Source organism: Chiloscyllium plagiosum, unplaced genomic scaffold, assembly GCF_037043375.1.
Source record: "Chiloscyllium plagiosum isolate Xiang-an unplaced genomic scaffold, Cpla_swu_hap1 HiC_scaffold_9, whole genome shotgun sequence".
Classification (NCBI taxonomy): Eukaryota; Metazoa; Chordata; class Chondrichthyes; order Orectolobiformes; family Hemiscylliidae; genus Chiloscyllium; species Chiloscyllium plagiosum.
The window spans coordinates 92,820,987-92,847,011 of NW_028270147.1; the positions used below are offsets into that span (position 1 = coordinate 92,820,987).

The 26,025-nt window shown below is 42.3% G+C and overlaps 1 protein-coding gene across 1 annotated transcript in view; it reads right to left on the reverse strand.

Annotated features, from left to right (window-relative positions):
* Positions 1-26,025, reverse strand: part of LOC122554632 (neurogenic locus notch homolog protein 1-like) — a 158,378-nt gene that overhangs the window by 100,609 nt on the left and 31,744 nt on the right. The window lies entirely within an intron of this gene.

Here is a 26,025-nt window from a genome sequence, read left to right on the forward strand (position 1 = left end):
CGCAGAGAGTGTTGGGTGTATGGAATGAGCTGCCAGAGGAAGTGGTGGAAGCTGGTACAATTACAATATTTAAAAGACATTTGGATAGGTATCTGAATAGGAAGGGTTTAGAGGGATATGGGTCAAATGGGACTAGATTTATATAGGATATCTGGTTGGCATGGACCAAGTTGGACTGAAGGGTCTGTTTCCCTGCTGTATATCTCTATGACTCCACGTATGTCCAATCAATAATGTTATTAATTAGTATTTCGGGTAATACCTCTTCATAATATACAGACAAGTACTACTGGAAAGCAATGGTAAAACAAGTGCACGCCGCAAACAGCAAAGACTAAGCATTTAAGAATGGCCGAGGAAAAAAACTCCTGTCGCTGTTACTTGCATTCAGGCAGCATATTTAATGTTATAAATGTCCTGAGGTGCATCCCAAAGGCATAATAAAATAAACACAAAAGCAAGATACTGCAGATGCTGGAATTACACAGCAAAACAGAAATCACCTGTGTTAAGAAACAGAGTTCGTGTTTCAGGTTGATACTGCCTAATTTGCTGTATATGTCCAGAACTTTCTATTTTATTTCATTTCTAAAACAAGATGTGATACAGAGCTCCATTACAAGACATTAGGGAAGATTATCAAATATTTGTCTGATGTTCTTTGTGGCTTTCTACATGTTTGTCTACATAACATCAGAGTCAGATTTTTACTGAGACAGATGTCTTGAAGTTTATAAACACTGACCCTTTACACAACTACAAATCACAGATCTAAACTGTCTAGGTTCAATGTTTACTGATATCACCATACATCATGCACACGTAGCTGACCACACTGACTCCACTACACAGACAGTGTGACTGAAGGCAAGGTGAGAACACTTATACAATGTCACATAAGTGAATTACAGATACAGGCCTGTCTGGTCTGGAGTCTTACATAATAAAACCTACCACTTTGGACAATGTTGTCAGGAGTGTGTAAAAGGAGCAAAGTGAGGTTGAGAGGCTAAATGGTGTGAGAATAAAATTCCAAAGCTTAGGGCTTACACCGCAGAAGGTGCAGCTACCAAAAGTGGATGAATTAAAATCAGGATGCTGATGAACCAAGAATTAGAGGAGTCCAGGTATCTCAAGGGGTTTGGGGCAAGAGCTGATTACAGACCCAGCAAGGAACCAGATCGGAATTGATCAAGAGATTTTATTTTATTAATTCATGGGATGAAGGTGTCACTGGCTGTTCCAGCATTTATTCCTATCATTAATTGAGTCAACCACATTCTTGTGGGTCCGTAGTCATATATAGGCCAGAACAGATAGGATAGCAGTTTCCTAAAGGATATTAGTGTTTTTTCTGACACTAAACAATGGATTTGTAATCATCATTACACTCTCAAATGACAGATTTTTAAAAATGAATTCAAATTTCACCATTACCGGGGATTCAAACCCCAGTCCCCAGAATATTACCGGAGACCCGTGACTAACAATGCACCATTAGGCCTTCCCCTCCCCAGCAGTTAAAATTCCATTCCGAATTTAGTAACAATTTAACTTTGTTCTGCCCACAGAGTTTGCAAGAAACATTATTACCATCAGTTATGCATTGGTACTGATTTCTTAACCACTGCAGCTCAATCATGCCATCACATTGTTGTAGCTGAGAATGAAGACAGACAGGATCAGAAACCACCAGGGCACAACCTGTATAACCACGTAATTGTGCTGTTAGCAGACTGGTGGAGAACAATTGCCACAATACCTTCCAGAGCAATCTTCACTGAACAAGATTTAACTCTTTCTTATGTAGAAGTGATAAGAATGAGAAAAGTTAGATCAAAGGACTGTCATAGACTCATCTTAACATCCAGGTAAATGATTATTTGTACCTCTTAGCATACCAGAGCAAGGTGCTATCAACACATACTGCTCTGAAAAGCTTGAGGTCAAATTGCAAGTTTGTAAAGCGATTATAAATAACTTCCTGTCCCATTTGAAAGGACTCTTCAGATACTCTCAGGTTTTCTAACTGGTCCAAATTTTTGTTGGGAGAAAATGCTCTTGAGGACATGTAGCAATGCGTTATCCTTTCAGAGAAGACACAGCTTCCATTCATGTAAGGGGCAGCATGGTGGCTCAGTGGTTAGCACTGCTGCCTCACAGCACCAGGGTCCCAGGTTCGATTCTAGCCTCTGGTGACTTTGTATGGAGTTTGCACATTCTCCCCGTGTCTGCGTGGGTTTCCTCCAGGTGCTCCGGTTTCCTCCCACAAGTCCAAAGATGTACAGGTCAGATGAATTGGCCACGCTAAATTGCCCTTATTCTTTGGAGGGTCAGTGTGGACTTGTTGGGCCAAAGGGCCTGTTTCCACACTGTAGGGAATCTAATCTAATCTAAAGTGGGTCTGAGGCAATCAACAGTAGGATCACATTTCGATTGTTTGTTGATGGGAGTTAGCCCACATCCATGCCGGTGACCACCAACACACTTTATTCAGTATCGGGAAGCACAGTAGTTAGCACTACTATCTCACAGTGCCAGTGGGTTCGATTCCAGCCTTGGGCGACTGTCTGTGGTGAATTCGCACAATTCTCCCTCTCTGTGTGCGGGTTTCCTCCGGGTGCTCCAGTTTCCTCCCACAGTTCAAAGACGAGTCATGGGAAATGCAGTGCTATAGGGATGGGATGGGTCTGGATGGGATGAGCAAATGCGAGGTCTTGCACTTTGGAAAAAAGAATACAAGCATGGACTACTTCCTAAACAGAGAGAAAATTCGTAAAGCCAAAGTACAAAGGGATCTGGGAGTGCTAGTTGAGGATTCTCTAAAGGTAAACATGCAGGTTGAGTCCATGATTAAGAAAGCAATGCAATGCTGTCAATTATCTCAAGAGGGTTGGAATATAAAAGCACCGTAAGTGTTCAAAGTTGATGGAATTTGTGGATGAATGCCATGCTTCTAGGAATTCCCTGGCTGTTCTCTGTCTGGCTTGCCCTATGATAGTAGTGTTGTCCCAGTTGAATTCATGTTGCTTGTTGTCTGCATGTGTGGCTACCAAGGATAGCCACAAACTCCATCAACAAACACATCGACCTGGACCCAATATACCAACCACTACAGCGGACAGCTGAAACTGACAACCGGAAGCGGCAGGGACAGACCACTATAAACACCGGAGGAAACATCAAAGAAGCGCTTCGCAGGAGGCTCCCAAGCACTGATGATGTCGCCTAGCCAGGGGACGAAACGTTTGCAACAAAAACTTCCAGCTCGGCGAACAGAACCACAGCATAAAAGCACCGTTGTGCTACTGAGACTTTATAAAGCTCTGGTTAGGCCCCATTTGGAGTACAGTGTCCAGTTTTGGTCCCCACACCTCAGGAAGGACATACTGGCACTGGAGCATGTCCAGCGGAGATTCACACGGATGATCCCTGGAATGGTAGGTCTAACATATGAGGAACAGCTGAGGATCCTGGGATTGTATTCATTGGAGTTTAGAAGATTAAGGAGAGATCTAATAGAAACTTACAAGATAATACATGGCTTGGAGAGGGTGGACGCTAGGAAATTGTTTCCGTTGGGCGAGGAGACTAGGACCCATGGACACAGCCTTAGAATTAGAGGGGGTAAATTCAGAACAGAAATGCGGAGACATTTCTTCAGCCAGAGAGTGGTGGGCCTGTGGAATTCATTGCTGCAGACGGGAGGCTGGGACGCTAAATGTCTTCAAGGCAGAAATTGATAAATCCTTGATGTCACAAGGAATTAAGGGCTATGGGGAGAATGCGGATAAGTGGAGTTGAAATGCTCATCAGCCATGATTGAATGGCAGAGTGGACTCGATGGGCCGAATGGCCTTACTTCCACTCCTATGTTTTATGGTCTTATGATCTTCTGGAGATTCGGTGTGGACTTGCTGGGCTGAATGGCTTGCTTCCACATTATAGGAATTCTAATTCCTTGAGTCTGGCTATAAACAGTAGATGAAAAGGAGGGACACCTTTGGAACCCTCCACAGTTCTATATGATCTCACATCATTATGACATAGTTCCTACACCAGTCTACAGTCCAGGAAACAGGATGCACACAACAGATCTCTCTGGCCAAGTTAAAATTGTGTGCAATCAGCAAACCTTTCGGTGCAGCATACCACTTAGAAATACTGACAGACAGTCATAAGCGAGTCAGGTTCAGATTTTCGAAAAAACCACGGAAGTCACCTGATAATCATATGGAGCCACTAGTCAAAGAGTAAATTGCATTTCCAGGAAAAATGCAGGTACCAAAAAGTGTAAAATCATCAGGAACCATTGAACAGCTTGGTGTTCTTTTCTCTAAGAAGATGGATAAGGAGAGACCTAGTAGAGATATTTAAGGTAATGAAAAGATTTTATAGAGTAGATGTCAAGAAGATGTTACCACTTATATGAGTGGGTCAGAGGCAAATCAGTGGTAAGATCATATCTGGGTTGCTGACAGAAGTTAGCATACATCCATGCCAGTGACCATTTTATTCAGTATAACTACATACAGATCTAGAACCTGACAGTTGGGTCCCAGTTCGACTATGACATAGCTCCTTCTACACATGCTCAGTAGCGATCATGAGTGTGACGGTTTAGTCACCCCTCTGCTCCACTTGTCCATATAAAACCAACAAGAGATCAGGCAAAATCTTCTTCAGCAGATATGGGTTAGAATATGAAACTTGCTGCCAGAGGGAGTTGTTAGCCCAGCAAGCAAAGATTAATTTCTAGTCAAGATAGATAAGTACATGAGAAAGGAATGCAAGGATTTGGCATGAGAGCTAGATAAAGCACAGTGGGAGTAGGTTTGGGTGCAGCACAAACATTGGCAGAGGCCAGTTGATGGCCTGTGCTTGCTGCAAGTTTCTGGTAAAAAAAGATCAGAGTCATTAATGATCAGAGTAAAAACAGCATGCCTGTAAATGAACAAATACAGAAAAATGCAAGGATGATGACAATGATGATGACGATGGTTAATAGAATATGCTTTGCAGATTTTCCAGGATCTACTTACCACTAGCTTCCAAAACTTGGGAGCTCAACACAAGGTGAGCAGCAGAAGAGGAAGTGGGAAGAGAAAGTACAGTGTGATCTGCTGAACATACAGTGCCACACTCCCTCTCTCACTCCAAGCTGAAAGGAGGTTCTCAAAGTGTTAGGGGAGAAAATTAAGAGCATGCAAATAAAACAGAATGCAGGGAACAGCAGCCTTTTTGACATTAGGCACGCTACACAGGGCTCTGGTCCAGCATTATTGAAGATCATTTTGTCAAATAAGATACGATGAGACATTCATTAAAACTGTTCAAGTGAGACATCTGAGCAACAAAACTTTTTTCAATGTCCAACAGCAGGAACAAAAATTATTTCTTTTTAGTTTCACACAGAGAAGAAGGATTGTATTGTCTGTATCTGAATAAACGTACGTGGATGAATGTGCTTAGTTCCTCTGGTAACCCCCTTTGCAGCACAGCAAGCTTATTGTTTTATTCTATGATGACAACATTCAGCCCCTCAAGGTCAGGCAATTGGTACACAGACGCATTTTTAATTAAAGTAAAAAAAAAATCACGATCTCTTCATGTGCATGTTGTTAAAAAAAGCCATTCTGTTCCAATGGGTGAAAAGCTGCAAGTTTCCCTCCACATCTCAAATTATCCTGACTTGGAAATATATTGCTGCGCTTTCATGGTTACTGGGTTAAAATGCTGGAACTCCCACCCATCAACATTGTGTGTATCATGTTACAAACCACTGGGATACGGCGTTGGAGATCAAGCTCCGCTATTTGCGGAGTCATCACAAGAGTTAAAGATTTTGAAAAGTACCCAAAATCCTTCAGTTTAACCATCTTTTAGACCAGTGGTTTTCACCCAGTGTGCAGCACACTGGTGTGCCATTAGAGCTGTCCAAGAGCTGTGAAATGTTATGCACAGCTAATAAAATTCAATGTAAAACAAACAAACCAAAATCACAATTCATGAAACTTATCAAAACTAAACATCAAATTAAAAGCAAGGTATTGGCAAGCTATTGCTGTATTCTTGCTGGTTCTGACAACATACCTCTGTCAGCTAGCATTTTCAACACTGGCATATGTAAAAGACAGCAAGTGGGTGTGGAGCAAGTTTTGTGAATGGCCCTGCCATCAATTCTTCCCTGGATCAAAAGGCTCTGCATATGCCAGTCGACCCAGGTTTCCCACTAACACAGTAATTTGCAATTTACTATAATTTGCATTTTGCTCCGATCCAGTGCATTTCAATTATATGTCAGTTTAACGATTAAAAGTTGTATTCTTATAAACATTGTTACAAATATGAAATGCCACGGGTGAAATTCAGAGCCCTGAACTGACTGCAGTGATTGGAACACATTTAGGGCCATGAATAGTTAGAAATTATTGAGTTGAGCAGATTTCAAAAGTGCGTCTGCACTTGTAGTTGAAGGCGGTTTAGTTTATTCTGGGGGATTTAAAGCATTAATGCTTTTGATCCTTCCTTAGCTGGCTGCAAGTACTAAGTTGCCAGCCTCTCTAGTACAAATGGTCCCTGTTCACAAGTCCGCTGAGACGGTTCTTTTGACCTATCAAGACATGCTGCTCCTGGACTCTCCTTCTCCAGCTAATTTCACTTAGAACAGAGAACAGTGCACCACAGTACAGGCCCTTTGACCCTCGATGTTGTGCCGACCTTTTATCCTACTCTTAAGATCAAACGAACCCACATACCCCCATTTTACTATCATCCATGTGCCTATCCAAGAGCCGCTTAACTGTCCCAAATGTATCTGACTTGACTACCACAGCTGGCAGTGCATTCCACCCACCCACCCACCACACAGTGTGTAAAGAACCTACCTCTGACATCTCCCCTACATCTTCCTCCAAGCACCTTCAAAGTATGACTCCTCATAATAGCCATTCCTGCCCTGGGAAAAAGTCGTTGGCTATCCATTCTATTTATGCCTTTCATCATCTTACACTTCTATCAAGTCACCTCTCATCCTTCTTCGCTCCAATGAGAAAAGCCCGAGCTCCCTCAAACTTTCTTCATCAGACATACCCTCCAGTCCAGGCAGCATCCTGATCAATTTCCTCTGCACCCTCTCTTAAGCTTCCACATTCTTCCTATAATGAGGCAACCAGAACTGAAAACAATATTCCAAGTGTGGTCTAACCAGGGCTTTACAGAACTGCAGCATAATCTCATGGCTTTTAAACCCAATTCCCCCTGCTAATGAAAGCCAATTATTTGTAGAAGGTACAGGGTAGCTTGTTCACACTTGCAAACTCTCAGGCTTACTGATTAAGAGTCACAGCTTACAGCAACTACAGAGGTTAAAAATTAATCTGGCTATCTTCAGGTTTAAATTTATTTCTAAATTGTGGAGCAAAAAATAGTTAGTTGTCCACAGGCTTAATGGTTTCCATCTAAATGTTCATTACAGCTACCAGAGAGCCGATTACATAGCCACTGGCAGTCCAAAGGACTGTGTCATTGTTCTGTGGACTGTGACCAGTTGTCAGTGAGCTGTCATCAGCCAAAGTTCTATTCATAAGCTCCTTGGAAACTAGTACTGTTTCAAGGAGTTGTGTACAATGAGTGACCAGTTACTTGCTTTTAAGAAGTGGAGCAATCCTTGGTTTTTAAAAAGTTCCTTTCTCATTTCAATCCATAATGAAGAATACATAAAAATAAAAGATACCATCTTTATAACCTACAACACATCGGTTGGTTCAAGACGGCAGATAGCTACCATTATCACAAAGGCAATTAGGGATGGCCAATAAAAACTGGCCTGAACAGTAATGCTCACACCAAAGAATACATTAAAAAAAACTGCATTTTGCAACAATAGATCTGGTGTTCTAGCAATTTTGGTGCTTGGAGAGTTGTACTCTTATACAGGGACATATACACTAATCAGGAAGCATCTCTCACTTGAATCCAATTCTTCCAATCTCAGAAAACAAATTTCCACAAATCATTATCCGTTTCACCAAAAGACAACAATCACCAATTCTTCAAATCTACTCAAATTTTCCTAACATGACAGGAAGAAATGCAGTCAGGCTAAGTGCCTCTGATGTGAGGCACAGCAAGATGCAAACCGAACATCAACAGTTTGGATCGACTGAAGACATTACTGAAGATTCAGCAATATATGACTTCACCTCAAAATGCTATCAGGCAGAATTATAGATATTTTCTTCAAGCATGCAATGAATGCCCCCATCTGACACTCCTTTGATCACAACAGGGCAGCATTTAGTTTTGTGTAACTGGCAGAGTGTACTGGCAGACCAAAGACAAGACATGTAAAGACTATTATTAACCATGTCTCCAAGGTAGCTGAAAACTGTTGATTGCAGCTAAAAGTTAACAATTAGCTCACAGCCCAATTCATATTTTTGATATTGTGTAAGTGTGAAAACTAAAACCACATCAAATAAATGTACATGTGATTTAGATTTAGATTTAGATTAGATTACAGTGTGGAAACAGGCCCTTCGGCCCAACAAGTCCACACCGACCCACCGAAGCGAAACCCACCCATACCCCTACATTTACCCCTTACCTAACACTACGGGCAATTTAGTATGGCCAATTCACCTAACCTGCACATCTTTGGACTGTGGGAGGAAACCGGAGCACCCGGAGGAAACCCACGCAGACACGGGGAGAACGTGCAAACTCCACACAGTCAGTCGCCTGAGTCGGGAATTGAACCCGGGTCTCTGGCGCTGTGAGGCAGCAGTGCTAACCACTGTGCCACCGTGCCGCCCATGTGCTGTCAGTAGAATGGTAAAACCATGCTCACCAAACCCCTTAGCCTCATTGAGTTAGGAGACGGACATACCTATTTGACACCCAATCCACCAAGATAATTGAGATGAGATGGAATTGTACATATTGTACATTTCCAGCGGGTACAGAATTTCAAAAGGGTTTTACAACCTCAAGAAAAGATGGAATCTGTATCCAAATCCCTCCAGTACGTACAGCCTGAAACAAGTGCAATGTAAAATTCATAAGCATATTATAGGTCAAACCCTTGCTTCTGTTTTCATGAATTAATGATAAAACATACATATTTATCTCACCAATCCTAAGCAGCACATAGTTTACCCATACTGACCTTGGTTCCGTAAGATGGATTCTGAAGGAATCTGTTGTGGCACTTTTTTTTCGAAAAAATATATTGAATATGCTCATCTGACCTCATCACCAATTACAACTCTATGAAAGATGATTACCTTATGGAGAAACAATTGTCAGTTTGCCTTGACTATCACCAGTTTGCCATCATCTACTAAGACACTTGTCAATAATTCTCCATATCCCTTCTTGCCACCAAGAAAGAATCTTATCTAAATTATATCTCAACATGCGGTGGCTCAGTGGTTAGCACCATTGCCTCACAGCACCAGGGTCCCAGGTTCGATTCCAGACTTGGGTGACTGTGTGGAGTTTGCACATTCTCCCAGTGTCTGCGTGCGTTTCCTCCGGCTGCTCTGGTTTCCTCCCACAGTCCAAAGATGTGCAGGTTAGGTAAATTGACCATGGTAAATTGCCCGTAGTGTTAGGTGCATTAGTCAGAAAGGAATGGGTCTGGGTGGGTTACTCTTCTGACGGTCGGTGTAGACTTGTTGGGCTGAAGGACCTGTTTCTGCACTGTAGGGAATCTAACCAAAACAATTTCCCTCTCAAGACTGCCATCCCCCCTCCTGAACTTAGGTCAGGTTTTCAGCACCAAGACCTGTCATTTCACTTCTTTGATGCTTTGACATCGGACTTGGGGAGGCAAGTGAAGCTGCCATTCTCAAAGTGGCCAAGTGAAGACCAAAACTGATTGCACTCTCTGGCTTCCCATTATTAGGTGACTTCAGAGAACCGCTAAGATCCAATCATACTGATATGGGACTGGAGTCACTTACAGACCCAGCTGAGTCAATATATTTGTATAATTAGCAGAGGCAGAATCCATTGTGTGTAGCCTCTGAAAAGGGGAGCAGGCAAATATTTGGAGAAAAATGATTTGAAATCGGGGTAGGGAATAGGACCAAATTGGAAAGCTGCTTCAGAGCTAGCAGAGGGATAATAGGATAAATGGCACTGTTTTGTACTTGAACCTTGTTTTGGTTCACAGCTATTTGTGAAATGTTTCATGTGACTGAATCAAACGTGTTTCCCTTCTCACTGCACCATGCAAGAGGTCATAGGGTCCACTATGTGTGCACAGGATTGTTCAAACATCAAAGTTGTTCAATCAACACTGATCTGACATCTCGTAACAGACAGCTTGCGGTTCAATGAAATACAGCATCCTAGCTTTGGAATGCAGGAACATGCCTATTAAAATGTTAATGGAAGCCTAGTCTCTTTTCAACAAAATTGAATATTCACAGCTCCTGTCAAACATAGCACAGGCAACCTTTCTGAAGGAAGATAAACCGTCCAGAGACGAACGGAGAACATACGTTACATAAAAATGTGGAGGCTGAGCAAAAAGGCACTGGGTCACTGACACAGCCAAGGATTTGTTCAACAGAGAGTCTATTTACTTTCGAATAGATATGGAAAGGTGATGCACCATTCGGGTGGACCAATCAGAGCTCAAATCACCTGATGAAACCATCCGCGTTGGCAACCCAGGTCAAATAGTAGGTTTTTACAATTGAACATACTGGCCAATGTGGAACAGGGAGCCTGAGGCAGTCAGTTAGTTAGTTCAGTTGGATGGACAGTTGCTTGCAAAACAGAGTGATGCCAGCAGTGTAGGTTCAATTCCCCTATCAGCTGAGGACACCATGAAGGCCCTGCCTTTTCAAACTCACCCCTCGCCTGAGGCACGATGACCCAAAAGGTCAAACTGACCACAAGTCGTATCTCCCTCATGACCAAGTGTCTACGGTCCTCTGAAAGTGTGACTTTCACTTTCATGGAGATTTAATACCAGGTATTTGCTGAGTAATCTTGAAGCCAAAACTCAATCCACTGTCTTTGACTTTAAAAAGGTGGAGGGAACAAAGCCTACAGAAGCTAGGTCTTCTTTTTTTTTCAGTGAGCAATGTGATTGAGCAATTCTTCACCGATATATCTTCCACCAAGCAATGCATGAAAATAGATCAGGCGAGAACAAGTTATAGTTTGGCTGGGGTCGCCTCTTTGGTAAATATCTTCCAATCTTCTGCCTAAGCTGAAGTGTATAATGGCAGGATAAGGGAGGGAGGTGTGTGTGTGTGTGTGTGTGTGTGTGTGTGTGTGTGTGTGTGTGTGTGTGTGTGTGTGTGTGTGTGTGTGTGTGTGTATAGTATTAGCTTCAGTACGTCAAAGTTTAATTTACTGAGCAACAATTTGACTAATTACAGATGACTGGCTCATTGGAACAGAAATGCCTCACCTTTCCCCAGTTTATCTTTGGCAAGAAATGAGGGTGAGAGTGGGAGCGGGAGCAGGATATTTATGTTCTGTCACAAAATGCTGTTTGCAAAAAGCGTGTGTTATTTTACCCTATACTCACCCATCTCATGCAGGACCAGATGCAAAGCCCACTCACTCAATGCTTCTTGGAAGCACCACATCTGGTACACTGGAACAATGCTGTTCCTGAAATGGAATTACCAGCCGTAGAATGGGCTCCTATCACTGCTGGCCAATGTCACAAGCCTAGCAAAGGATTCATCAAGTTGCAAATGCATACTTATTTCCTTGGCATTTCTCCCAATCAGTCCCAAAGAGTAAAGCTTGTAGTCAAACACGTGCATTGTTACTATCCACCCACACAAATTTTAGAAATCCCAACCATGAACTGAAAAAAAAGCTAGAATGTGTATCTCCCATTGCAGTGGACTTGGTGAAAGTTTAAGAGAAAATCAATTTTGCACAGTGGTATTCCACATGTGAAGCCCCCAGGCCCAAAGGCCACCTCCATAAATCACAGCTGTTAAAACCGCTCTGGAGAAATGATTTGGAGATGCCGGTGTTGGACTGGGGTGTACAAAGTTAAAAATCACACAACACCAGGTTATAGTCCAACAGGTTTAATTGGAAGCACACTAGCTTTCGGAGCGACGCTCCTTCATCAGGTGATAGTGGACGGCTCGATCGTAACACAGAATTTATAGCAAAAATTTACAGTGTGATGTAACTGAAATTATACATTGAGAAATTGATTGTCTGTTAAGCCTTTCATCTGTTAGAATACAGTGATAGTTTCACTTCTTTCATGTGTAAATCACAAAACTTTTTTTTAAAAAAGTTGCATTCTCGGGTTAGCTGTTAACAATGGTGATAGCTTGACAGTATGTTGAAGGTGTTAGCCCCCTGTGTTCTCTGTCTATGCCATGATGTTTAGATTGATTCTAATCTAAAAAGTGAGATAACAGAGTTTTACATAAATTCATGCAGTTTTTGAGCTCAGAGTTCTACATGAATGCATGCACACACACACACACGGACACACACACACACACACACTTTCTCACACTCCCAACCCCCACCCCAGACAGACAGACAGACACACAGACAGACAAAGACCCACATGCACACATACATTTTGTGGGGTGAATTTGTACTTGCAGAGTTACATTGTACTTTGCTCAAAAACTGCATGAATTCATGTAAAACTCTGTTATCTCACTTTTTAGATTAGAATCAATCTAAACATCATGGCATAGACAGAGAACACAGGGGGCTAACACCTTCAACATATTGTCTAGCTATCACCATTGTTAACAGCTAACCCGAGAATGCAACTTTTTAAAAAAGTTTTGTGATTTACATGAAAGGAATGAAACTATCACTGTATTTGAACAGCTGAAAGGCTTAACAGACAATCAATTTTTCAATGTATAATTTCAGTTACATCACACTGTAAATTTTTGCTATAAATTCTGTGTTACGATCGAGCCGTCCACTATCACCTGATGAAGGAGCTTCGCTCCGAAAGCTAGTGTGCTTCCAATTAAACCTGTTGGACTATAACCTGGTGTTGTGTGATTTTTAGCTCTGGAGAAAGAAAGACTTTTTTTTTCAGTAAATTCACCGCTTGTGAGCTGTGGCCTCTTCCAAAACTCCCCCATCGCCCCAACTTCTACAATTCTCCAAAAAGGCATCAGCAGCACAAGTGCCCTTGCATTCAAACACAAACCCCCCAACCCCCGTGACAAACATTACACTTAAACACAAAACATCTGCGCCTGCCAACAAGGCTGCAAGGCTGGAATTACATCCATGTGGTAGAAATCAATGAGTTCTCAGCACAGAACCACGCAAGGCAAGGTCACGGTCAGCAAGTCAAGAATAGCTTAAAAAGCCCACAAAATTACGACTAAGAATGTGCTCCATGAGACAAAATCATCAAATAATTTGAACCAATTAGCAGTGTGGATCAGGTAACAGTTGCCTGGCTTTATGCCTCAGGAACTCGCTCTCAGTTAATTTACCAAACAAATCCAAATCACTGCAATATACTAAACAGGAATGTGCAGTTTTCTTCTGACCGAGTGACAGTATTTGTCCCTCTTACACTGGGGTACCATCTGACACGTGCCTGCAGTATATCACTTCTGCAACTATTCTTCATTGTCAAATTGTCAGCCATCTATTTACACAAACTCACATCTCATCTTTCCAACAGGACTAACGAGTTTAGCCAATGTATTTTTTTTCTCTCTCCCTCATCATCCTCTGCACCTTGGGAGGGGGAGTTTAAGCATTAGCCAAGTAGAAAACAGTCTCGAAATCAAGAATCAATTATGGTAATTTCTGCATTTGCAACAGTCTGCAGGGAATAAATTTTTGCCCATTTGCCCGTCCAAAATTGCTATGTACAAGATCTGAAAAAGGCGGCGTGAATGCATTTTGTTTCCTGAAATACTTTCCACAGACGTGAAGTTTACAAGCAAGGTGGTGCCAGATGAAACGAGAGACTGAGAGACAGAAACATGCAATCAATAAACAAGGAAATGGCCCCAAGTCAAACATCAAGTTGTGACAATTCAGTGCCAAAAATCAACAACAATTCCTCCAGGACGAAATCAAGGCAAGAGTACACTTGGCATGTGAAAGCATTTCTAGAATTTAATTAAATTTAAAGGGGGCTGGTAAAGTACATTTAACCGCAGTCAGTTCAGAACTTTTGGAAACAGCAACCTCTCCTCCAACATCAGCAAAACAAAACAGCTGGTCACCGACTTCAGGAAATAGAGTGGAGGGCATGTTCCTATCTGCATCAATAGTACGGAGGTGGAGAGAGACTCTCACAGCACAGAAACAGACCTTTCGGTCCAACTTATCAATGCTGACCAAGTTTCCCAAATCAAACACTCGTCCCATTTCACTGCATTTGGCCCATATCACACAAACATTTCCTTCTCATCAACTTGTCCAAACGTCCTTTAATGTTATAACAGTACCCCCTCTGGCAGTTCATTCCACACACAAACCACTGTCTGAAAAGGTTGCTCCCATATCCCTTTTAAATCCTGCTCCTCTCACCTTAAAAATATGCCCTCTACGTTTGAATTCCCCAACACTAGGGAAAAGACCAGGCTATTCACTGAATCTATGCCCCCCCCCCATGATTTTATAAACCTCTATAAAGTCACCAGTCAACCTCCTACCCTCCAGCAAGAGGAGATCCAGCTTATCCACCTCTCCTCATAATTCAAACCCTCCAGTCCCAGGAACATCCTAGTAATTCTTTTCTGAACCCTCTCCAATTCCTACAGCAGGGTGACCAGAACAGGCCAAATGGCCTACTCCTGTATTGTAACTATTAGAATCATAGAATCCCGACAGTGCAGATAGAGGCTATCCGGCCCATCAAATCTGCAGTGACCCTCCAAACAGCATTCCACTCAGACCCATCCTGTCCCCACAACCCTGAAGTTCGAAAGCATCAAGGTCCCGGGAGTGACAGTCTATCCTGGTCCACCTATGTCAACGCGACAGTCAAGAAAGCACAACAATGCCTCTACTTCTTCAGTTGGCAGAAGGACCTTCAACATATCCACAAAGACTCTTACCAATTTTTTACAGATGCACCATACAAAGCATGATAGCTAGATGCACCACAGCATGTTATGGTAACAGCTCTTCCCAAGACTGCAAGAAACTACAGAGAGTCACAAACACAGCCAGTCCACCACGCAAATCAACCTTCCATCCACTGACTCCATCTATACTTCCCACTGACTCAGGAAAGCAACCATCATCAAAGACCACTTCCATCTCTTCCACCCTCTTCTGTCAGACAGATGATATAAAAGTTTGAATACATGTACGAAAGATTCAAGAACCGCTTCTTCCCCACTGTTATCAGACTTTTGAACAGACCAAACATTAATGCTTGATCTCTCTTTCTGGACCTTCTCTGTGGCTGTAACAGTATTCCGCACTCTGCTTTGCAACCCTGATGTACTCTCTTTGGAACAGTCTGCCTGTACAGTACACAAAACAAGCCTTTTCACTGTATCTTGGTAGATGTAACAACAATAAATCAATCTGAAACTCAACTACTTCGACAATGATGCCACCACCAATATCCTGAATGTTCTTTTATTGCTTTCTTCACATGCAGATACCAGCAAATCCAATAACACCAATAAATACCATGAACCACCTAATGAAGGAGCAGCGCTCTGAAAGCTAGTGCTTCCAATTAAACTTGTTGGACTATAACCTGGTGTTGTGCAATTTTTAACAATAAATACCAGTAAGACAAGCTCATGAGCTAGACTATAAAGGTGTTATGAGGGCCGCAGTGAGGGAACTAAATGAGTCGTCAGTTGACATACACTCATTGACCGCCTGGGATTTTTAAATAGCAGATTGAGTTGAAATCCCTTTGTACTGTGGTCCTTGGTAAGTCGTGCTGCAAATTTAGTGAAAACGAAGTTGAGCAATTCTTTGCTCTGGATGCCAAAATCAATGAATTTCACCACTTCCGTGACATCAATTCATCTCCCAGATCTTGACTTCAACCTAGAACCATTTAAAACCGAAGACTGACATGACCGATTTGGGAATTTTCAATTTACTTCATCATCTTTGCTACTTTGAAGATGACCTTATTGAAACAAAAACATTGTTTAGTGGTATAACAGGGTAAATGCTGAGAGGATGCTTGTTCTCAAGTGAGAATTTAGAACCGGGGACAAAGTTTCGACAGAAGCAGTTTCCCACTTAAGCCAGGGATGGGAGCGAATTTTGTCTGAGGAGATCATTAGCGTTCGGAATTCTCTTCCCAGAGTGTGTCCAAACCTGAACATTAGAGAGAGACTTTAGATTGCCAAGGGAGTTAAGGTAATGAGGTACAGAATACAATGTGGCATCACAGCCACAAGCAGATCAGCTACGGACTGAATAGTTTCATCTTGCTCCTATTTCTCCTGAAGACCTGCACCAGCTTCTGTGATCTCTCCCAGCCCCTGGATTTCTCAATTTGAAAAATAAGAGTAGCACAAAGCATGCTGTATATACACCTTTAATGGAAATGATTGTGCTTGTGAAAAAGAAAAAAAGCTAAGTGGCAATCTCAGAAGGTTAAAATATTTAAGGCTCTGATAAGGCAAACTGCAACAGCACAGTTGGACCACAGGTCCTAAAACCAGTCCCTCTTGCAGAGTTGGATACATGTCTAGGATAAATATGCTAGACAGAATTACAAAAATAAAATATTTAGGGGTATCACAACAGAGATGGATGTCAACTCTAAAGTTAAAATGCTGCAGCAGCAATAAAGATTCTGGAATGTGTCAATTTGCCAAAAACCAAGATCATATATCACCAATTCTTAACAGAGTGGCTCCATTGCAGTACAGTACTGTTTGGGAACAAAGGCCCAAGTTTAATGTTATCTCTGTTAGGTTCTTTACTATCACTCTGTTTGGGGTCAAGGTATCCACTCAAGGACTCCCATGGTCACAATGGCCAATATCTCAAATCCTATCTGTCATGGAAAAACTCCTACTTTGTCACCAACAGACTCAATTAATCTGATGTTTTCTTGAAGCTCACTCACAACGTTACTGCTCACATTACAATACTACATGAAATTCAGTCCACCCTTCACCATTCCCTTGCTAACCTCAGATTTGTAAATATTATCCTTGTGTTTAAATGTCTCCAATGGTCTCTATCTTCCATCTCTCTCAGCTTTAGTGGGACTGCAACCTCTTTCTTTGCCAAAACTCTCTACTACCGACTGCAACCTCCAGTGTGCCCTTTATTTCACTTTGTCCCTTTGAACATAAGAACTAAGAGCAGGAGTTCACATTTCTGCCCTTTGCGCCTGCTCCACCGTTCAATCTCATCTCAGTCTGTACACCACTTTTCTGTCTGGTCCCCACAACCCTTCAACCAGGTACTAACAAATAATGTCTTTCTCCTCTTTAAATTTACTCAATGTCCTGTCATTCACCACATAAAGGAGTAAGGAATTCCACGGATTCACGGCTATTTGAGAGAAGTAATTCCTCTCCATCTCTCCCGTCTATTATCCTAGAACTATAGCTTTCCATGTGAGACTACTCCACAAGCGGAAACAACTTTTCTACATCTACCCTGTCAATCCTCTTTAGCAATCTCTTCTCATTCTTCTCAATTCCAGACAGTTCAATCTCTCTTCATAAGACAAACCTCTCATCTCTGGAATCAATCAAGTGAACTCCCTCCCAATACAACTGGGGACCTCAAGTAAGGGGACCAAAACTGTATGCAGTACTCCGGGTACGGTCACGGTAACGCTTTGTACAGTTGCACAACACTTCCCATATTTTATATTCTACTCCTTTAGCAATAAATGCTAAAATTCCACTTGCATTCCTTATTACCTGCTGTACCTGCATACTAGATTTCTGTGATTTATGCAAAAGGACACCCAGATCCCACACTCTGAAATTTTTGACTTTCAGAAGTGAATGCTCTGCTGACATATGGGAGAGATGGCCCATGGATGCAAGTCTATTGTATATCATTGGCATTTCTTTCATGGTTTTTAACATTATCCTGCGTGCTAGTAACTTCATTTCATTGTCTATCCTCACCCTTTCCCACTAGAATTTCTCCTTTGATGAGCTATACTCCGAAATAACTGTTTCTGTATTGGCGAATGAAACACTTCCTCCACACATTGATATAATATGTTCTGACCACCTGTGGGCCAGTACACACAATAAGTTATTCATGATTATACCAGCACTTACAGGAGAATGACGGGCAATTTAGTACTAGAAGCATTCATTGCAGTTTTAGTTTACATTATTTTGCTGGATTAAGAGAACAAGGAATATGAATCTGTACTTCCTCCTTGATGTCTTGTTTTATAATATAACATTTCATAAATTTTTTAATTGAATAATTGCTGTCCAATAAAATCATCATGTATTATAACTCCAACAAAGACCGGAATCACCACTCTGGTAGCATCTGCATCTAGTGGTTACTGTAATGTGTCGGCAGGAAACTGGTCTGAACTGCACGTTTCAGCTCCACCAACAAGATGCCAAATTATGGGAGTAATGTGATGCATTTACTTCCAGCACAATAATAAAGTGGGGGTCAGAACCCAATATAAGGCTGCAAGCTAAATCGTGGGGTCACAAATGCCAAGACTACACTGGTCAATCCCCTCCCCCTCTCTCAGGTTTTGTCCTCTCTCCGCCTCCACTCTTGCAGTTCTCTTTGAGAGGTTGGGACAATTTTTAAGCCTCAAAATGAGGTCACGGTGAGAAAAGGAAATGTCTGGGAAGCGCTAACTTCAACGGCACTCAGCAGGAATCGCTGAGAGAGAAAGAGAGAGAGAGAAGCACAGAGTGCAGTGCAAACACAGCAGCATAGCTTTCTTCATATGGCGAAGAGGGGGAAGTTTCTGTCTCTTATCTGATTGTATCTGGCAGAGATTGGATCAAAGCTTGACGAGTCAACTTTAGCCCGGAGGTGCTCTGAACACATTTCAGCCTCAGCACAAACCACAATGACATTTTCTGAAATAATTTCTGCAGCAGGTCATATTCGACGTTAGCTTCCTTCCCTCGACTCACGAATGCACAACACATGTTGGGGTATAATAAGACCCAATGAATATCAGGCAGCATCTTGCATCAGTAGAACGATACATACTAACACAAAATTTCAGAAATAGCTCCAGAATGGTCTACACAGGTTACGCAAGTGTCAGTTGCAATCCAATACTGATGAAAGCTCTACATGAGAGAGATTAATGCATGCAAGCACAAATATAAAATTTATGGTACTTCAATGGTGGGGGAAGATAGTGTCTGTAAATGACCTTGTACATTACACAGGCCACCATTAAAAATGCAGCTAAAGTGGGTCAAATTCTATTTGCCAGCGCCTAACAGTCCATTGGTACCATTCTCACTATTTACCACTCTGTTAATTTTCATATAATATGTTCTGACCACCTGTGGGCCAGTACACACAATAAGTTATTCATGATTATACAAGCACTCTACTAATTTTCATATCATCCATAAACTTCATACCCCCTATATTTAAGACCAAATTATTAACATACATCTCAAACAGCAAGGAACTCAGCAGAACAACAATGGAAACAGACTTCCAGTCACAGAAACATCTCTCTGCTTCCTGCCTTTCAGCCAATTTTAGATCCAATGTGCCACTTTGCTTTCAATGACTTTCTTGACTGGTCTGTCATGAGGTACCTTGTCAAAAATCTTGCTAAAGTCCACAAAGGCCACATTAAACGCATTACTCTCACTAACATTCCTAGTTACCTCTTCTAAAGATTCATTCAACTTTGTCAAAACATGATTTTCTCTTAACAATTCAATGCTGACTGTTCCTGATTAATTGTCACCCTCCAAATGCAGATACATTCTGTCCCGCAGAATTCTAATAACTTCGCCACCACAGATAGTTAATTTGATTGGCCTGGTCTAGCCTTTCACCCCTTTATTTTAATAATTTGACATTGCTAACAATCCTTCATTTCTTGAGCATCTCAATTGCGTCCAGTGAGGATTTGAAAATTGCTGCCAGGGCTCCTGATATCTCTTGCCTTACCTCCCTCAACAGCCTGGGATACATCTCATTCAGGCCTGCAGGCTTGTCCACTTAAAACTGCCAAACCCACCTGATACCTCTCTCTGTCTTAATTCCTTCTCAAATTTCACAGTCCTACACCCTAATGTCTATACTTGCATCGTCCTTTTCCACTGTGAAGGGCAACATAGTACTCATCGAGGGCTGTACCCACACCTTCTAGATGCACACATAGATTACCTCTTTCGCCCTTAATGGGCCCATACTCTTTGCCTACTTATTCTCTTGCTCTTCTCATATCTAAACTCCCTTTGGTTTTCCTTTATTTGATTTGTCAATGCCTCCTCATTGTCCCTCACAGGTCTACCCCCAGTCTGGTTGCTTCTAGGTCTTCTAAACCTTCCCTGCTCCTTTGAACCTCACTGTCACCACTGCAGAATCCCACAGAGGTCCACCACTTGTCTGCCTGCCTCTGGGACCTCTCCTGATGCTTCTTTTCACCTCCGTGTCACTGCTCCTGAGTCTCACACATATCTGACAGCAGCTGAAAGTGTGTTGCTGGAAAAGCGCAGCAGGTCAGGCAGCATCCAAGGAGCAGGAGAATCGACATTTCGGGCATAAGCCCTTCTTCAGAAATATGCCCGAAACGTCGATTCTCCTGTTCCTTGGATGCTGCCTGACCTGCTGCGCTTTTCCAGCAACACATTTTCAGCTCTGATCTCCAGCATCTGCAGTCCTCACTTTCTCCACATATCCGACAGCAGTCTATCTGCTTATATTTGAAAGCTGTAATTGCCCAAAGACTCCTCTATGAAAGAGTGAGATACTGTGCTTATGTTTTCAAGCTGCAGAGAGGTGATAACTATGCATCAACATGGGGGGAAATGCACAGGTGGTGTCTTGTATTACTGAAAAGAACAAAAGCAGCCAGCAACTGTGGGTTAAGTTAGACTGCCCACCTCTGTGTGCCAGGGCATTGGGTTGAATTGTTCGAAAGACCATAAGACCATAAGAAATAGGAGTGGAAGTAAGGTTATTCGGCCCATCAAGTCCACTCCGCCATTCAATCATGGCTGATGGACATTTCAACGCCACTTACCTGCACTCTCCCTGTATCCCTTTATTCCTTGCAAGATTAAGAATTTATCAATCTCTGCCTTGAAGACATTTAATGTCAAGGCCTCCACTACACTCAGTGGCAGTGAATTCCACAGGCCCACCACTCTCTGGCTGAAGAAATGTCTCCTCATTTCTGTTCTAAATTGACCCCCTCTAATTTTAAGGCTGTGCCCACGGGTCCTAGTCTCCCCACCTAACGGAAACAAATTCCCAGCATCCACCCTTTCTAAGCCATGCATTATAACTTTTTATTAGATCTGCCTTCAACCTTCTAAACTCTAATGAATACAATCCCAGGATCCTCAGCCTTTTATCATATGTTCGGCCTACTATTCCAGGGATCATCCGTGTGAATCTCCGCTGGACACACTCCAGTGCCAATATGTCCTTCCCAAGGTGTGGGGGCCAAAGTGGACACAGTATTCTAAATGGGGCCTAAATCAGAGCTTTATAAATTCTTAGTAGCTACTCACTGTTTTTACATTCCAACCTTCTTGAAATAAATTACAACATTACATTTGCTTTCTTAACCACGGACTCAACCTGCAAGCCAACCTTTAGAGAGTCCAGTACCAGCACTCCCAGATCCCTTTGAACTTTAGCTTTATGAATTTCCTCACCATTTATAAAATGGTCCATGCCTGTGTTCTTTTTTCCAAAATGCATGACCTCGCATTTGCTCATTGAATGTACAGAATCAATCAAATGAAGCTTTTGATTTAAACAAAACAGTGTGGATGCAGGACATCGGAATTAAAAACAGAAAGCGCTGGAGAAACTCAGCAAGTCTGACAGCATCCATGCAGAGAGAAATAGATTTAATGTTTCGAGTCCAGTATGACTCCTCTTTGGAGCTTTTGATTATATAGTTTAACATGAGATTACTGCACCACTTTCCAAAGCTAGTGTTTGAAGCGCCCATTTTATCAAATACACATACGCAAGACCTCCTAATTGCAGCGACAAGCTGATATTGGCAAGTATCTCCCCAGCTTCTCAAAATCCCATGGAATCCAGTTTCACTGATTGGATTCTGGAACACTCCACTTTCTATTAATGAACAGTGCAACTCAATCAAAACTCTGCCACACCACAGTAATTCTCATTTCAGCTCCACAGTTAAGATTCCAAGCCAATTATTCTCTGCTCCTGTCTCTGATATAAATACAAGTAGTTTGAGACCACTTCAGGTCTTTCAGGCAAGACGCTAAACATAGTTTCATCTCCAGGCTCTGCCGGATGTCAAAGATCCCATCCATGATTCAAAGTCGTGCAGGAAATTCTCTTACTATTCCCGCCAACATATATTTCCTCGCCAACACTCCCAGAAAGATATTAACCTTTCACTCATCTTAATGCCATTTGCTAGCACGACAGTCAATTTACTGCACAAGTAATGGGCCATACAAATGGCTTAAAAACATTTCAAAAGATGGCGCCATGTGTATTGCTATGACTTCAGGCTGTGGACGCCTGTTTACTTTACGTCACCAAGTGGATTCCACGGAGCTATTGCAACAGTCAAAGCACATGGAAACCTGCAGATGTTTGCAAGTTGTCTCTTGCAGTTCCATCACTGACTATTGCATACCTTCCATGATGTTTTGCGAGCCATTGGTCAAAATTGAAAGCCAGGGCTTCAGCAGCATATGGAGTGGCTGCCGTGGCCCTGCTCGTGTAGTCTGGAAACCTCAGAAGACACTCCGTCCAACACATCCCCACACATGGCCACCCCATTATCGGCTGGCCAGAACCCTCAAGAAACACAATTTCTCCTTTCACTGTCAAGGGGGAGGTGGAGGCAATCCACCCAGGTAGAGAAACTGAGGCTTTCACTGGCACAATGCCCATCTAAACTGGCTCCAAACCAGCTTCATACAATCAGGTAGAACAACCACTTCACGTCATCCTCAACCCTCCTCCAAACCCCACCACAGACATTGCCTGTTGTTATTAGCAATCTTCACTGTATTTTTTTGTGTGTCTCCCTAACTTAATAAATCCTACGTTCAATCAAAAACTGAAACAAGCCCCCACGCCCACACCAAGCGTTTCCATGGCAGCGGCAGCAGCAGATCACAGTTTCCTGATGAACAAAAGCAGTCCCTATCGCTCCAGGCATCCTCAGCTCCTTTCCAAAATTACAGCCTGCAAATTTCAAAGATCATGCCGTGTCATAGTGATTGCAGCAGATCCTTTCACGACCTAATACCTCAAAATATTTGCTAAGACACCATCGAGTGCTTTGTGTGAAAGTGGAAGCCTGCCAACAGGATAGCAGTTTTTTTATTAAAAGACCATGGGGGTCCATTAGTAAACACAAAAAAATACAATTTACAAAACCAGGGGAAGCCCCAGTCTAATCTGCCCTGACACATATGTGCCTATGCACGTGCATGAACACACACCCCTGCCTACTTCGGGAAATGGAGACATTCTTAGGTAGAAGCTGGACAAGGGAAGCAATGGAAAACAACAAACATATTGTTAATGCCAAGATGACTGGAACTAGAATCATGAATCAAGATGAGAGATAGTGACTCCACCACTCCTCCGTGGGACAAGATACTGCACAAGCACTGAGCTGCATGGAATCAAGGACTTTGCTGTTTTCTCTGTCAATTGATCAAGTCACGGAATCTCTACAATTGACTGGAGTCTTTCAGGCGTGCTGGTATTGGGGAAAAGAAAATACCAGCCAGAATGCGTTCTGGGGATGACTACGACATGTGGGATTCCGAGAAAGGTTCTGAGACAACACTAATGTGCTTGTGGTCAAACCGCTTGCAAATACACGTTCCGGCCAAAGGCATCCAATGCTTTGAATCAGCATCTCCAGGAAGGAAGTAGAAAGGAAAAGTGCAGAAGGAATGAAGCTGGTAGGGACAGGGATGAATATCCGTTACAAGTCCCAGTATCGACACGGTATCTTCTGACTGGCCATGGAGACAGATGGGGAACTAGTCACCATTTCAACATTCCCCATGCAGTCATTTGCTCATATCTTATCAAGTTAAGCAAAAGGTGGCACACTTGTCATGAGAGTATAAAAGCACCCGTCTCCTGCCGATCGTAATATTTAATCAGGGCCACTAAAAAGCTCCAGAGTCTGGAGGATATTTGACAGCTCAAAGAAAGTTTGAGAGGTGGGAGGAAAACAAATCATAAAAAAAGGGCAGGCGGGGGGGGGGGGGGGGGGAAACAAGCACTACCAAAGATGTTAACACTGAAAAAGTAAATATTTAGCAACAGAGGATTGTCTGCTGCACAACATTCCAGTCTGCTGTGTCAATATGAAGGTTGCCAACAGTCCACTTTCATTGACATCAAATCTTTCGAGATGCATGACCTTTGAAAGCCACCAGATTGGAGCAAAAATTAAACATGCCGATTGTCAAGAACTTCTGTGACATTCAAAATATTTCACTAGCAATTAACTTTGTCCTCCATCTCCTCAACCATGTTTGACAGAATTTGGCAGCTACACTGATCCAATAACACATGGTATCCTCTTCCTAAGTATTATCCAGTTAACCTGCTTGGATATGCATGTGTGAATATTTAGTAAAGTTGGGCACAGGGATATATTTGAAAGCAGTCAACTCTTCCATTTATATCTAATGCAGCACACTAGTTGTAAATCTATTGATGTGGTGAACAAAATTTTACCCTATTGAATCCAGAAAGTGACAAATCCAGGTCAACTTGCAAAAGCGAACCAGCTCATGTGACCCTAAAGCACCAAAATCATTTTCAAGACAAACTTTCTCAAGCACTGCTCTGCTATTGAACCTGTCCCTCCCTCAGGAACAATGCAGCTCTTGTCTGCGTCTCAGGGAGTATCTATTACCGATGGAGCGAATGCAGCCCTCGGCTTTACAAACATTAGCACATTCATAGGTGTTTGCTCTGTGCAAAAGCATGCCTCACCAAAGGATTGTCCTTTCTTTGCTTGTGTTGGGTTGCCAGCTGACGTTCTATACCTAGTACAATTAGACTCTGTAATACAATCAGACCTGGTCAGTCACCTTACTTGCTGTCAGAGCTCGATGCACATAGACTGACTGTTGCATTCACGCACTAATAAAGTGCCAATCCTTCAAAAGTCATTTATAGGGCACACACCATTTAGAGATATTTTGAGACAATAAGCCTCCATGCAAATGCAAGTTGTTTCAAGGTAACTTTGTGTTAAAAATTTCAAATTGGAACAGGATCATTTTATTGTGGCAGTTCCTTTGCCATATTTCATCTGGATGTCATCTACCGGAGTCAAGTTCTTGTTGAGACTGTGACCAGCCAAATGTTTGATCAAAAAGAAGGGTTTTAAGGAGTATCTCCTTAAGACAAATTTGAGAAAGGCCAAAAGGCTCAGCCATCAATGGTGGATGGTATCAAGGGGGCAGAATCAGAGGAACAGAGAGGTTTCAAAAGGTTTATATGGCTGGAGCAGGTCACAGGCATAGAATCAAGTCTGAAAGGTGCTGGCTTTCAAGGACACTGGAGTGTTGGAGGCTGAGGGGTGACCGTATTGAAGCTTATAAACTCACGAGGCCATGGATAGGGTGAATAGACAAAATCTGTTCCGCAAGGTATGGAAGTCTAAAACTAGAGGGCATGGGTTTAAGGTCAGAGCAGATAGATTTAAAAGGGACTTAAGGGACAACTTTTCACACAGAGGATGGTGTGTGTGGGAATGAGCTGCCAGAGGAAGTGAAGGAGGCTGGTACAATTACAACATTTAAAAAAGGCATTTGGATGGGTATATATGAATAGGAAGGGTTTACAGGACAAGTGCTGGCAAATGTGACTAGATTAGTTTAGGATATCTAAACCTAG